A 15172-nucleotide genomic window follows, 5' to 3' on the forward strand; every position below is an offset into this window, starting at 1 on the left:
TTTAATTTTAATTTTATTTAACAAATATTATATCGATTTTGTTACATAATTTATAAATCAAATTCTATATAACTTTCAATATTTTTTGATAATCATACAACCTCCCAATTATTCAGTCATATTATATTTTTCCTTATATTAACAATATAAAAAAATAAACACAAAATTTATTCTACTTTTAATGTCGAATAGAATCCTTCTATTTTTCTAATGAAATATTATCCTTAAATTTAAATTATTAGTTTAAGATACTTTTAAATAAACCAAATTATTTATCACGAAAACCAAACTTTGTATTGATCTATTATTTATTTTTTTCGTTATTAAAAGTATTATATCAATTTTATTACATAACTTATAAATCAAATTGTATATAACTTTCAAAAAATAATTTGATATAAAAATTAGATTTATACAAACCATGTAATACACGAGGATTTTTAAAGATATAACTTTGTATTAATATATTATTTATTTTTATTTTCAATATTAAAAAAATTATATCGGTTATTACATAGTTTACAAATCAAATTGTATATAACTTTCAAATAATATTTTGACATATAAAATTAGATTTGTTCAAACCGTGGAAAACGAGGATTTTTAAAGATATAACTTTGTATTAATATATTATTTATTTTTATTATCATTATTAAAAAAAAGTATATCAATTTTATTACATAATTTATAAATCAAATTGTATATAACTTTCAAATAATAAATTGATATATAAATTAGATTTATTTCAAACCGTGTGATACACGTACGTTTTTAAAGATATAACTTTTTTATTATTTTGTATACAAAAATACATTTTTTCAACCCGTATTTTTTAAAGATGTAACTTTTTTACTTGGTATATAAAAATACATTTATTCAATCCATACAGTACACGGCTAACTTTTGTATTTTGTATACAAAAATACATTTTTTCAACCCGGCTAATTGTATGACACCAACTGAACGATTGCTTGTTAATCTGTACACGGCTAATGGTACTGTAGCTTCATGTTTAAGAGGCATCATTAATCTTTTTGGTCTATTTAGAGGTGGTAAAATGTGTGAGGCGGGCGGGTTGAGTGACGGGTTGAAACGGATAGTTTTGGTATGGGTTCATACGGGTTGGGCTGGTCTTAATAATACTTTCCTTATCTTGAACTTTTTTAATAAAAATTAGTTTATATATGATTAAGAAACCATAATATAGCTGGTTTATATACATGTCTTTCTATTTGATCTAAAACTTAGTATGAGAACAAAATAAACAAACTCAAAGAAAGAGGCTATGGCACGAAACGTTAGGAAAAATCAATGTAGAAACTTTAACATGGATACCAATATAGAGTTGGTTAATACTACCGTTTACGCAACGTGCGCTAAAAAACATAAGTACTCGTTGCAGCATATGGGCAGTGGCGGATCCAGGAATTTTTTCCAAGGGATTCACTTTTTTAAATGTTCCAATTTCATACGTCTGAACATAAAGAAATTTGGGTCGGTTTGGGTAGGGTAAGGTTCTTCACATAATAAAAAATAAGATACAATAATAAAATAAACATTGTCATGATAAATTTAAAAACACGTAACACAAATAAGATGGTCTTTACGAATAAAAAACATACCTACACTTGTTCCCTACGAGATTTCATCTTTTAAAAACGTTGCATTACATATTGAAACTTGTTGTAAGAACTCCCTTTTAATGTAGCAAATGCAAGAATCGTTCCAGCCTAAACGAGCATCACTTTGTAAAATTGCTCATAAGCCATGCTCAAGCTTTAGAAATAGAGCTCAAACACTTGTATGTTAGACGGACTCGAGCCTAGTCAAGCTCGGACTTGACTTATTTACACCATTTCATTTGCCAACAAATCTTTTAGCCCATTAATGAGTCCGGTATCTCAAACACAACACTAGAACATCCAGTCTGATGAAGATGAATTCTATTGTCCCTATCAAGAAAAATATTCCTGCTTGTGAAAATCTAATCATGCAAAGTTCCCAAAGTGTCCTCTTCCCTAAAAGCAAAAATCACTAAAAGGTAGGTCTTGCCATTCTACAGTTTTAGAAAACAAACAAAAAAAGTAATGGTGTTTCGAGGCGTGGATGAGAAGGATTTGTATGAATCAAGGTTGAATAAGAAAAACACAACTTAAAATTGAAACTTTTCGACAAACCCATAATTAAAATAGCTCAAACCCGTACTATGATACCATCATTTATGTTCATTACACTGAAATTATATATACATATTAAAAACCAAACGTTTTGAACAATGTCTATCTTGGGTGTTTGCCTATTACTGGGTGATTTTGCCAACTGATAAAAACCTAAACCCCCTTTCTCTCCTCTGTTCCTCTGTAATAAAAAACAAGAGCCAGCTTTTACAAAAGCATCCAACGTCAGACTATCATGGTGGCGGAATCATGTGACGGAAAGACGGTGTGTCTGTGGTGTGGACGGAGAGGAAAGGAAACGGCTGGGGCGATTCCTCAGGCTGAAGAAGATGACGGCATGAGGCACTCCAGCGACGAGTATAGGGTTTTTCTCGGAACCCTAAGAATGTTGACGGCGATAGTTCCAAAAGATGAATAAAAGGGGTCCGATGAGTATTCTGGCCGCAAGCAAACCAGGGTTCAGGTGACGGTGGATGGCGACCTCAGGTATAAGTTAAGGCTGCATCACTTAATGAATAGAGACTTCATTCTGGCGATGGCAGTTTGAAATTGAACCAATGACGTCGTCTCCTCCTTACACTGCCGCTGCTTCCTCCTCCTTCTCCAACACGCAGCCGATGGTGTTTCTTTTGTTGAGAAGTGTGATGGAGATAAAAATTAGGATTCCGCGATGTCTTCTGGTAAAGTTCCAACCAAACTCAGGTAAGCTTCGATTCTATTGCATGTTGTCGTATTGATTCCGCGATTGTCTGTCCAGAAACTTCTGAGAACCTTTGTTACATGAGACCGTGAATGGTGTTTGGTTTATCAAGGTATGCATTAGTCTCTCATTCTGTTCCATGTATTTTCGTGGTTGTTTTAATTTGAAATTGAGGTAGTTCATTTAGTATTCTTGGTCAGGATTTCGGTTTTCCTTTGGTATGTTGTTAAATTTGTTTTTGGCTAAGGTTTTAGGGTTTTTTACAGGTTTTGTTCTACTGTAGGACATGTTGAAGGTAAGTGTGCTCTTAATTTGTTTTCTCCATTTTTAGTTTGTTTTAAGAATTGTTATCATTTTTTGTTTTGCTTACTGCATTAGTTCATTTTTGGATATCAAGTTGTTGGTTATATTTATTTTTTTAAGATAAGAGTATTTTTTCATCTGTTAATGTCTAATGATATTTGTATTTCTTATTTTCAGGTTTCTGTGTTGATGTTGCTGGGTTTGCTCTCAGTGTTGATTCGGTAACTTGATGGTCTACTTTGCTTTTTTGCTTTGTGTAAGGTATAGATTTTGTGGTCCTTAGTATTTGAAGGGTTGTTATGTTTGGTTTTTGTGTTCTACAAATTTGTTTTTGGCTTATTTAGAGTTTGTAGTGTAGTTGTCTTGTCAGTATGAATTGAGTTTGCCCTTTTCAAAGATTAAGAAAGACTAAAAATTACACAACATCTGCAAGTATTCGAGTTGAAATTGTTTTATATGAATTGAGTTTGTCCTTTTCAAAGATTAAGAAAAACTAAAAATTACACCACAAGTGCAAGTATTCGAGTTGAAATTGTGTGGCGACTGTGAATCAAGTGCTAACCTTTTGGTTGATTTGTATGAAAAATATACTATTGCAGCAAGGACAAAGCCAAAAGAATAGAAGTTTTGAGACAAGTCTTCCATTTGCTTCTTTGGAGGTGTAGTTTCTGAGGAAAAATATCTGATACTTCACTTAAATCAAGTTTGACTAAAACTGGCATCAACGATGAGCAAAGAGCTACATTATGGAAAAGATGAAGTTGAGGGAGAGGGGAACGGGATACCAGTTGCTGGACACAGTCAAATGTTAATAACATCAGGTATAATACTCTATTTTTTAAAAGTTGAAAAAGCAAAATAAAAATGAATTAAGTGAGAGTACCTAAACCGGCTAATTTGGGCAAAAAGGAAAATGTGAATATGGGAGCATTTGGATCAACTCAAATTGACAATGGTTAATTTTTTTCAATTCAAACTAGACAACGGGTCAATTTGTGTCTACCCTTCCTAAATTTAAAATATATAAAAAGAACATTTTGCTGAGGTAGCAATGAGAAGGGTCACGCTATTTTTTTAACCAATTGTATATTTTCTAGATTGAGTTGGTTAGTACATTAACAAAACATAAGGGCTATATTCTCTTGGAAATGGAAGAAGAAAGAAGATTATATTTTGAGTAGCGAAACTGGAGAATGGAAGCAACAATATAAATTTCATTCCATATTAAATATAGTAATTTATAAATGGGTTTTCCACTTCTTTTATATTAATTAGTAACATATGATTTTAACAATGTCATCATTGTGGAACCTGCTCTTGATGTTGATTGGCACAACAATGTCTCATTTGCAACGTGTTCAATTGATAACGTGATTTATGTTTGTAAAGCTGGAGATTATAGACCTGTAAAAGCTCAGGTTTGTTTTAAGCTTTTCGTTTGTTATTATATTTTTTATGATAAAAGAAGAAAATAAAGAAAAAACTTCTCTTCATTTTAAATATTAAATTTGTTCCTGTCTATTTTCTAAGTGGTTTTTGAATGTTACTTTAGGGTTAAGTTTATTGCTGGTGTACCAAAGAATGTTAAGCTAGAGAATATTCGCAGGTGGTTATCATGTTTGTGGGTTAATTGAAGGCATTGACTAGAACGTTTTATGTTTGGGGACGAGTTGGGAGTCCCAAGAGGAACTTACCATGGCATTGGCTCGCAAGGGCCATGTCAACGTTCTCTTCGCCCCACTCAAACTGCACCACATTCGAGTGCTTTTCAAACCGCTCCTACAGCAACAAGAAAACTCAAAGACTTTTGTTATTATAGCTGCCTTGATTTAGATGAACTAAAGATTTGAAGAGCGACTTTTCAGCTGCAGTGGATTGGAGATAGCTACAGTGAACTGGAGATAGCTACAGGGGGTTTATAGAAGATTATTCACAAGTAGGAAAAAGGTAGTTTGTCAATATGATTGCAAAGAGGTGGGTTTACAGAAGATGAATCACAAGTAAAAGATTAATCACAATTAGGAAGGTAGTTTGTTAATATGATTGCAAAGATGCAATGATTATGATAGAAACCCGAGTCCAATGTTAGTTAAAAAATAATTTAGGTTATGAGTTGTAATGTAATGATTCGGTTTAGCGCAATTGCGTTATGAGTTTACGTACATGTTATCACACCAAGAACTATTCGGTTTCGCATGCTGCGCAATTGCGTTATGAGCTTTATGAGTTGTGAGTTTATGTACATGTTATCACACCAAGAACTATTCGGTTTTGTGTGCCGCAACGCGCGCAGTGTATAAATCTAGTTATATAATAAAAGAATAAAAGGCAATGCGACTGACCAGACTCGAACTCGGGATATGTACCACAAATGAATTGCAATTTACCAGTACAACAGTAGTCAGTTTTGGTTACAGGTTCCCTATAAATTATTACAGGGTTCCTTCAGTCTTTTATGTTTAACTTAACACTAGGGGTGTGCAAAAAACCGAATTAACTGATAAAACCTAACCAAATAAAAAATCGGTGCGTCGGTTAATGGTTTTTTTGAAAACCGAATATAGCGGGTCGGTTATGGTTATCAATATTTCCATACCCACCATAACCGAACCGAACCAACATGTAATAAATCTTTGTAGGATTTAGGACTTTTCACCAGTTTTTTTTTTAATATTTGGTGTTTTTGATTAAAGATTTTTAGTATTTGGGTTATTTTATATCGTTTTGCGGTTTTGGTTGAATGTTTATTTGAATTTATGAAATGTATCACATCAATTTATTTGAATATTCAGTGTTAATATTATAGATTATATATTTTTTTAATACTATGTAATATACTAACATATACAAACATGTAATAAAAATTTATTCCATGTTAAAAAAATATCATATTTTAAGCTAGGCTAAATACACGGTTAACCACCCATAACCGACTCGCTATAACCATCAAGACCGATTAACCATAACCGATTGGTTATGATTATAGTTATCCATTAACCGACATAGCGGTTGTGGTTATGGTTTTAGGCCAAAACCGACCCAAACCGACCCCTACTTAACACTATAAAATACAAACCGAACAGGTTCCTGGAAACCCCCTTTTGGCTATATATCTGTCTCTGCATACGGGCAATCCCACTAGTATAGTAAAACAGAGATAAATGTTGTGTCTAATTACTTAAACTTTATTTATCTTTTGGATAGTTGCGTCTAACATTTGGGATTAACAATGTTGTTTTTAATTTTTAAACTAGCATGTTTTTCTTTATGTTTGTTGGTGTTCGTTTAGTGTTCATTTGTGTTCCTTTGTGTTTGTTTAGAAAATTAATAAACAGACATAAACAAATTCATTTCATTAATGAATGAACACGGACATGAAATTTCCTTCGGTTAGTGTTTGTGAACAAGTTCAATGCTAAATGAATGAGTACGCACAACCCTGCGTTCGACTCGGCTCGTTTACAAGCCTACTTCTTCATATTCCATGGTGTTCTAGCTTCTCAAGCAAAACCATTAGGGACAAAATCATGAAAAATTACAAGGACGATGGTGTATAAATTAAAAACGTAATATGGCTTTTGAGTGATGTAAAATTTTTATCAAGATATTTTTTGTTTATTTTTGGTTACATGAGACAACTTGTTTAATTAAACCATTGTAAATATTTTTTATATTGTAATACAGATAACTTTTTACTGAAATGAACCGATACTGATCGAACAAATCAGTACCGGAACCGGCATTTTTATAGTTAAAAAAACTAAACACACAGTTGTTTGTTTTTTTTTTTTTAATTTCTTAACACTCTGATATAAGTTTTATTGACTACGATATATTAAAAATCTTTTTAGTGTCGTATGCTAACCCGGCGCCTATAACAAATCAAGCGAAACCAACGCCGAGTGAACAACATCGATACCAGTATTGATTCTTTTTTATAATTTTCATTCGTAAAACATGTTGGATCTGAGTTTGATTTTGATTGTATTTTGTGTTTGTAGTTAAGGTGAAAATGGATGAGAGTGCAGCGGAATTAAGATGAAAACAAACTTTGCATACAATCATACGAGAGTAATACTTTGATCAAACATCTTTACACAGTGAATCAGAAGATTGAATTTATTTCAATAACGATTACAATGATTGATGAATGAATGCAAACTCCCTCTCAGCCAGAGCTCAGTTGTTTGTTCGTGCAAAGAAGACGATTGTGCAGAAGAGCTAATAGAACAGTACAAAGTACTGAACTATTTATAGGCACTTGCAAACTACTGAGCATCTTAGCTGACGTCACCATGAAAGTGACATCTACCCTCCTAACAAACTCTAACCTCTGATCTATTCAAACACTGCTGTGTTAACTACTGCTACTACATTACATTACAAAACAGACTATTGATCAGCTGCTGCAACCTTCTACTGCTGTGAACCCAGCAGTACTTGTCCGGATCAGCAGAGCTTGACTCAAGGCAGTAGATTGAATCAGCAGGGCTTTAGTCTTTCATCAGGTCTTTACTTGAGCAGCAGTTGTAGGTCAGCATTTAGCAAGATCAGCAGATAGGAGGTCAGCAGTTGTTGAAATCACTTTCAAGGGGAGAGATTTGTATGAAAACATCTGCTTATTTAGGATCCACTGCTCTGATCCAGTTTTGGCTTTAATTATCTGTTCCTCTGATAGGGTTCAATCCCAACAATCTCCCCCTGGAACAGATAATGCCAAAACTCTTCATTATTGTGGACATTTATTGCCTCATCAACAGTTCCCTTATTTGACCTTTAAACTGTAGTTCAAAGTTAAGGGCATTTGTGTCTTCATCATCCCTGCTAAGTGGAAGATCAAGGAGATCCTGCAAATCTTCAAGACTCAGGCCAAGAGCTTGTTCCCTTGATATTTTCTCCACTTCTCCACCAGACCTGAGCAAGGTCAATACGCAGGTCTGTTTGTCAGTTTCCCACTTTTGTATTTTTGAGCCTGGTGGGTTTCTTGGGAGATGTTTATTAGCAGAAGTATTTGGTGAGGCTGGCCTATTCATAACTGGCTGAGCAGTAAGTGCAGATTTTTCTAGTTCAAATTCTTCTTTCAACATTACCAATGCACCTGATTTTACAATGGCTTTTCTAGTAAGAATTTCTTGAACTGTTTCAGCTCCCAACTGTTTGTGTGTCCTTCTTTTGTAGATGGCTGCACCAGTTGGAGCAGTGGTTCTCCTGTTTTGCAGCTTTGATGGTCTTTTTGAAACCTCTGCTTCAGGATAGTCAGGCTTTTGAGAAACTTTTGGATCTTTCTTTCTTAATTCCTCCAACCTTTTGTAGGTTGTCCTGACCACATCTTCTTTCTATCTAGCAACTTGTCTTTTGTTTCCATATTCAGCAGCAACCAGTTCTTCTCTCATTCTCTTCAGTTCTACCTGTTTGTCAGGTACATTCTTTCTAAACTTTGCCCAGTCAGGAGAAGTGTGAGTGACTTTCCTTTTTATCATGTCTTGAATTCTTGCTGCTTCATTTTCAAGCTCAGGAACAGTCCACTCTTTGTACATGTATCTCTCTCCTTTGTACCTCTTGTGAGCCATAATGCTTTCAATGTAGTCTTTCTTCAAATTTTCAGCTGCTCTTTCTGAAATTTGTTGACTGACATTTTTTGCAAATCGTTCAAGGGAGCTGACTTGTGTGAGCAGATATTGATAGTTTCTAGAAATTTCTTTGTCAGATTTCCCTTGTGTGTTTCTCTTTGAGATATCCTCTGCTTGCTTGGCCTTGATCTTCAAATATTCATCAACATTTTTAGGCAAGGGATATCCTTTTATTGATGGCAACCTTCTTTTGGCAGGGTCATCCTCATAATAAAAAGATTTTATTTCTTCTCTGACAGCTTCTAGTTCAAGAGGAAATTGAACACCTGCAGGGGGTAAGGGCTTGTGCTTTTGAAACGAAGAGAGAGCAACTGGATTTGGTTTTGTGACAAGAGCTAAAGATTTTGAAGATGGTTGAGATGGTGAAGTGACATCATCTTTGAGAATTAGCCTTCTCCTCTTTATTTGAGGAGGGGCTGATGATGTTGTGGATGGAACAGTGGTGGTAGATGTAGTGGTAGTGATTTGTGATAGACTAACAGTTGTTGAAACAACTGGTGTTCCAACCACTGTTGTCTTTACAGCAGATGTTGTAACAACTGCTGTCTTCTGCCTTTTGGCAGGAGGTGAATTTGTTTTTGGTGGTGATGGTGGTAAGGCAGTGGATGTAGTGTGTGTTGAACTGGGAGCAGATGTTGAAACCACTGAAGTACCAACAATAGTGGATACAACAGGAGTTGCAACAGCTGTTTTAGATGGTGGTTTTGTAGCAGACTTTGAACGTCTGATTGGAATCGATTTGGGTAGCCTTACTCTTCTTGTAGGCTTCTTCTTTTCATCAACAAGATTTTCATCATCTTTTGACCCTGAAGTACCCTGGTCCGGATAATCCACCCTGGCTTTCCTTTTGGCCTCTCTATCCCTTTTTACACTTGCAACTGCTTCTGCCAGTGCATTTGTGGTCACATCAATTTTCTTGCTTCCATCTGGCAGAGGGATCTGTTTGGTCATATTTGAATTTTCTGGTGCAATGTAGAGACCATCCTCTATTCCCTTCCTTCTCCATTCCTGAATTTTCTCCCCCTTTTTGGCATTATCTTCGGGAAGTTGATCAATGAAGAAAACTGGTGGAGGAGCAGTGCCAGTGGTGTGCAGGATCTGAGTCTTGAGAGCCTTTAGATCAGCCTGAGTGTTCTTGAACCTTGACTCCATTGCATTTCTCAGCTGTTGAACATGTTTTTCATGTTGCTGATCTGCTAGTTGTGCTTGATGATGGAGAAAAGGTTGAAATAGATTCCAGAGCTCATTTGTAGTAGATGCCGGTGGTGGAGCAGGTGCTTGAGGTGGAACAGCAGTGGATTGTACCTTTTGTACTTGTAACAACTGTTGTAGCATATCTTTGAGTTCTGCAACAGAGTTATCAAGTTTTTCAACCCGAGCCGTCAATTTCTGGTACTTTAAACCATCACCCAAATGAATGGGATCATCTGATTTCCCACTAGCAGTGGTTTTATCAGTGGTAGAGGTAGGGAGTTTACTCCAAACTTTAACCACTGATGCCCCTTTTTCTTGGTACTGGGGTCTTCTCCCTTCAACACTTGACAACCTTTTGATGTTGCCAGTAGGATAAATAAATCCACTGGTGGTTGGCAGAGGTGCTATAAAAGGAATTGCCTCCAAGGAAGTCTTATTGATGTAACCACTGCCCAACTGTAAACCAGTGGGTTCAAGAGTTGTAGTGGCTGCTTCACTTGGATTACCACCAAGAGTTACTTGTAACTCAAGGGGTGTAACCTCCTCAGGTTGTGTTGGTGGGTTAGCAAGGAATGATACATCAAGCCTGGTTCAAATCGATTGCATCCAACAAAAGTTGTGTTTTTTATGGAATTGTGGATGTGATGATGGGTGTAGAAAGAGGATCTGCCCCGGGCATTGAGTTGTGGATGATGGAAACGAGTGTATCCAGAGCATCATAATGTGGTGGCCCTTTGTGTACAACCTGTTCTTTTTGTGAAGAAGCAGGAGGAGTTATGGTTATGGGTTGAGATATTTGTACCAACTGCTGTGAGGAAGTAGCAGCAGTGGTTTCTTGTGACATTTGTGTTGTCACAGGCAGTAGCTCTGGTATCTCATCCTCCAGAGTTGCCGTTTTGATTGGTTTGGGGGGTTTTTGATTTTTCTTTTTGTTTGGCTTTTTGGGATTTGTAGGTGTGGGTTTCAAAACAGTTGGTCTGCTGCTTTGATCACCTAGGGCAGTGGGCTCAGCAGCAGATACCTGAGGAGCAGTGGTAGCTGCTAAATTCTGCTCAGGCACCTCTGCTTGTGTTTTGCAAGGTGCTAGGCTGTTTATTTGAGTAATCTCACCTTGATTTATTACAGCTAAATCATCCTTACTGAATTTCTTTTCAAAATAGTAACTTAGAAACCTTGGAAACAGTAAGAATGACTTTGTTTCAACATTATTAACCAAATCTTTAAAAATTTCCAGAGAGTAGTTAAAATTTTCTTCTTGAAGAATTGCATACCCCAGATTTTGAATCTTTAAAGGGATTTCATTGAAAGAAGTGGTTTTGTTTGAAACACATAGTAGGAGGGTATGAAATAGAAACCTGGTTGCAGATGGAAAATAACCTTTTTGTAAGGTAAGTTTCGTCATCATTGTGGCTTCATACCCTCTTTCAATGAAGTCAGTTTGTAACTCGTTTTTAGTGAAAGAAATTTTACCTTTCTGATCATCGAGTTGAAAGACCTCTGAAATGGATTGTGGCGTGATTTGGACCTTTTTACCCTTTATAGAAGAGTGTATGGTGGTTGCAGTGTCTCCTTGTTTTTCAAGGGTTGCATTCTTCCAGAACTCCCTTTGGGTCGCCAAATAGATTGGTGCATCGGCTGTGAACAAAGTTTTGTACTTTGATTTTGCCATGATGTTAATGATGGAATCGAAGACATCGGTGGTACCTGGTTTTGTGAGAAGACCCAGGAGATTGTGAGATGATTTATATGGAATTTCAGTGGAGATTGCCTTTTGAGAGGCTGTTTTCGATGATGATTTGGATGTGGGTTTTGCAGATGGCTTCGATTTTGTCATTTTGAGTAGAATGATCGAAGAATTTTGTGGAAGATGAGATGAAAAACTTCTTTGAGAAGAGAAATTTTTAAGAATTCAATTCGACAGTAAAACCCTGTTTTGGTGGTGAGTGGGGGATTTTATAGGGAAGAGAGTGAATGCTGACGTGGCAGCCGTTACAAAAGGTCTGAGCACATTGTACTGCCCACGTGACAACCCCTGGTGAAAGTGAAGGACAGTACTTTGATGAAAGTGAGAGATGAAGGCAGTAGTAAGGAAGCAGTGGATGATTTTCACTATCAGTGGATAGCATATCAGTGGATAAGACACTGCTTTTGAACAACAGAGATTATCCAAGGAATGAGAGAACAGGGGTTGACTTTCAGCAGTGGACAGACTTTTGAAGTAGAGCAGACTTTTGAACAATCAGTGGTTATGGCAGACTTTTAAGGATTTTAATGAAAATTTCATTTTTAGCTATTTTTAAGGATGGATTTTTAATTTTCTGAAGACATTTTGTTGCTTTTATTCAAAGAAAAACAAGATGTTGCTTGTTATTCCATGTTCAGCATCCCAATCCTAGAGACCAAGCTTTCAAAAGTGGCTGTATCAAGTGCTTTTGTGAGCACATCTGCCAGCTGGTCTTTAGTTGGGACATGATGCAGAGAAATCAAACCTTTTTCATAGCAATCCCTCGCAAAGTGATGGCTGATGTCGATGTGTTTGGTGGTAGAATGGGAAACTGAATTTTTGATGATATTTTCTACTGCCTGGCTGTCCAACATGAGTGGTGTTTTTAAGGCAGTGATACCAAAATCCAGTAACTGATTTTGAAGCCACAAGAGTTGGGCTGTACAGCTTGCAGCAGCAATGTATTCAGCCTCAGCAGTGGATGTTGAAACTGCTGCTTGCTTTTTCCTTTGCCAAGAAACTAAGCAATCACCTAGAAACTGGCACCCTCCTGAAGTGGACTTCCTTGTGGTGTGACATCCAGCAAAGTCACTGTCTGAAAAACCTGAAAGCTTGATATTCCCATTAGCTGGATACCAGATACCAAGTGTGGGAGCACCTTTTATGTATCTGAAGATCCTTTTTACAGCAATGAGATTTGATTTTCTGGGAGCTGATTGATTTCTTGCACAGACACATGTTGCAAACATGATGTCTGGTCTAGATGCAGTTAGGTACAATAAAGACCCAATCATGCTTCTATAGAGTGTTTGGTCAATCAGCTCATCCTTTTCATCAGACATGACCAGCTTATTTGTTGCCATGGGTGTGCTGCATGGTTTACAATCATTCATATCAAATTTGGTCAAAAGTTCTTTAGCATATTTGCTTTGATGAATGAAAGTTCCATTTTGCATTTGCTGTACTTGGAGACCAAGAAAGCATTGCAGCTCACCCATTGCACTCATTTCAAACTCAGCTGTCATGAGTTCTCTAAACTCTTCACACATTTTGTTACATGTGCTTCCAAAAATAATGTCATCCACATAAATTTGGACAATCATTAAATTCTTCCCTCTCCATTTAAGAAATAGTGTTTTATCAATGGTACCTCTTTTGAAACCATTTGAGAGTAAGAAGTTGGAAAGAGTTTCATACCAGGCCCTTGGTGCTTGTTTCAGGCCATACAAGGCTTTGTTTAGCCTGTAGACATGATCAGGATAAAATGGATCCTCAAAACCTGGAGGTTGACATAAATACACCTCTTCTTGAATTGTACCATAGAGGAAAACACTTTTGATATCCATTTGAAACACCTTCATGTTGTGGTTGACAGCAAAGGCCAGGAACAGTCTAATGGCTTCCAATCTTGCAACAGGGGCGAATGTTTCATCATAATCAATCCCCTCTTCCTGTCTGTAACCTTGAACCACAAGCCTGGCTTTATTCTTGACAACAATGCCCCTTTCATCAGTTTTGTTCTTGAAGACCCACTTTGTGCCAATGGGACTAACCTCTTCTGGCAGTGGTACAAGCTCCCATACTTGTTGTCTTTTAAACTGTTGGAGCTCCTCTTGCATGGCTTCTACCCAGCTGTTGTCTTTCAGTGCCTCTTGGTACTTGACTGGCTGATGAAGTGATAGAAAACCAGCAAAAAGACAAATGTTTTGGGTTTGGCTTCTTGTGAGCACCCCTTCATTGATGTTGCCAATGATTTGATCCGGTGGATGAGATCTCAAGAAGATTAAATCTCCTTGGTATGGTATGATGGCATTTGTTGGTGAAGGCTGCAAATGTGTATCATCTGAGCTAACCACTGCTGGTGACTTTGATGACCCAGCAGTGGCTTCAAAAGGTGGTGGAATAGGAGGTAATGAAGTGGACAACTGCTGACTTTTATCCACTGTTTGAGGACTTTTGTCAGCAGTGTTTGAGGATGTGGAAGCAGTGGTGGATGGGCTACTTTGGTCAACAACTGTTGAGGTAGCAGTGGTTGAGCCTTGACAACTGTTTTGAACAGCTGGTGCTTTTCCCTTTGTGGCAGACCTTTGAGGGATGATGATTTCATACCCATAGTCTGGTGTTGTATCCTCTGATGGACCTTCACTGTTAGTCTTGACAGCAGTATTTTCAAAAGTAAATTTTTCAAGATCAAACAGATCTCGCAGGATTTGCTGGGATTTTCATTGATGAAAGTTCATTGAACTTTACATTCAAAGTCTCCTCCACTGCCTTGGTCCGTGTATTGAACACTTTGTATGCCTTGGCAGTGGTTGAGTATCCCAGATGATAACCACAATCAATTTTGTCTGCAAATTTTGAAATAGAATCTTTTAAGTTCAAAATAAAGCATGGGCAGCCAAACACCTTGAAATATGAGATCAGTGGTTTGATTTTATACAGAATTTCATAAGCAGTCTTTTTGTGCCTGGGGTTTATTAAAACTCTGTTCTGGACATAGCAAGCAGTGTTTACTGCCTCTGCCCAGAAAGTTAATGGCAAACCTGAATCTGCAAGCATAGTTCTGGCAGCCTCAATCAAAGTTTTGTTCTTTCTTTCAACAACCCCATTTTGCTCTGGTGTTCTAGGGATGCTGTACTGCCTCACAATCCCTTTCTTCACACAGAAAGCATCCAACTCCTTATTTTTAAATTCTTTGCCATTGTCACTCCTGAAGCTTTTTACTGGAAGGTCAAATTGCTTTTCAACCTGTGTCACAAAGTCTTGCAAAATGCCTGCACTTTCATCTTTGGAGTGCAAAAAGAAAGTCCATGTAAACCTAGAAAAGTCATCAACAATAACCAAACAATATCTTTTCTTTTTGAGGCTCATGACTTGAACTGGGCCAAACAAATCCATGTGTAGCATTTGCAAACACTGGGTTGTTTTGGACTCTTCAATGGAC

At 36.7% G+C, this 15172-nt stretch overlaps 1 long non-coding RNA gene across 5 annotated transcripts; it reads left to right on the top strand.

The window, feature by feature from the left end:
• Nucleotides 1-1597: 1597 nt before the first annotated feature.
• On the top strand, nt 1598-5354 carry LOC110908716. Of its 5 annotated transcripts, XR_004886930.1 has the most exons (5): nt 1598-2989; nt 3144-3172; nt 3358-3441; nt 3780-4001; nt 4787-5354. It is a non-coding gene; the product is annotated as an uncharacterized LOC110908716 (long non-coding RNA). The 5 variants fall into 5 exon arrangements; XR_004886928.1 differs by having other exon boundaries at nt 1599-3172; XR_004886927.1 differs by having other exon boundaries at nt 1598-3441; nt 3780-4598; nt 4733-5354.
• The last annotated feature ends 9818 nt before the right edge of the window (nt 5355-15172 follow it).

This window comes from Helianthus annuus, chromosome 17 (assembly GCF_002127325.2).
Source record: "Helianthus annuus cultivar XRQ/B chromosome 17, HanXRQr2.0-SUNRISE, whole genome shotgun sequence".
Classification (NCBI taxonomy): Eukaryota; Viridiplantae; Streptophyta; class Magnoliopsida; order Asterales; family Asteraceae; genus Helianthus; species Helianthus annuus.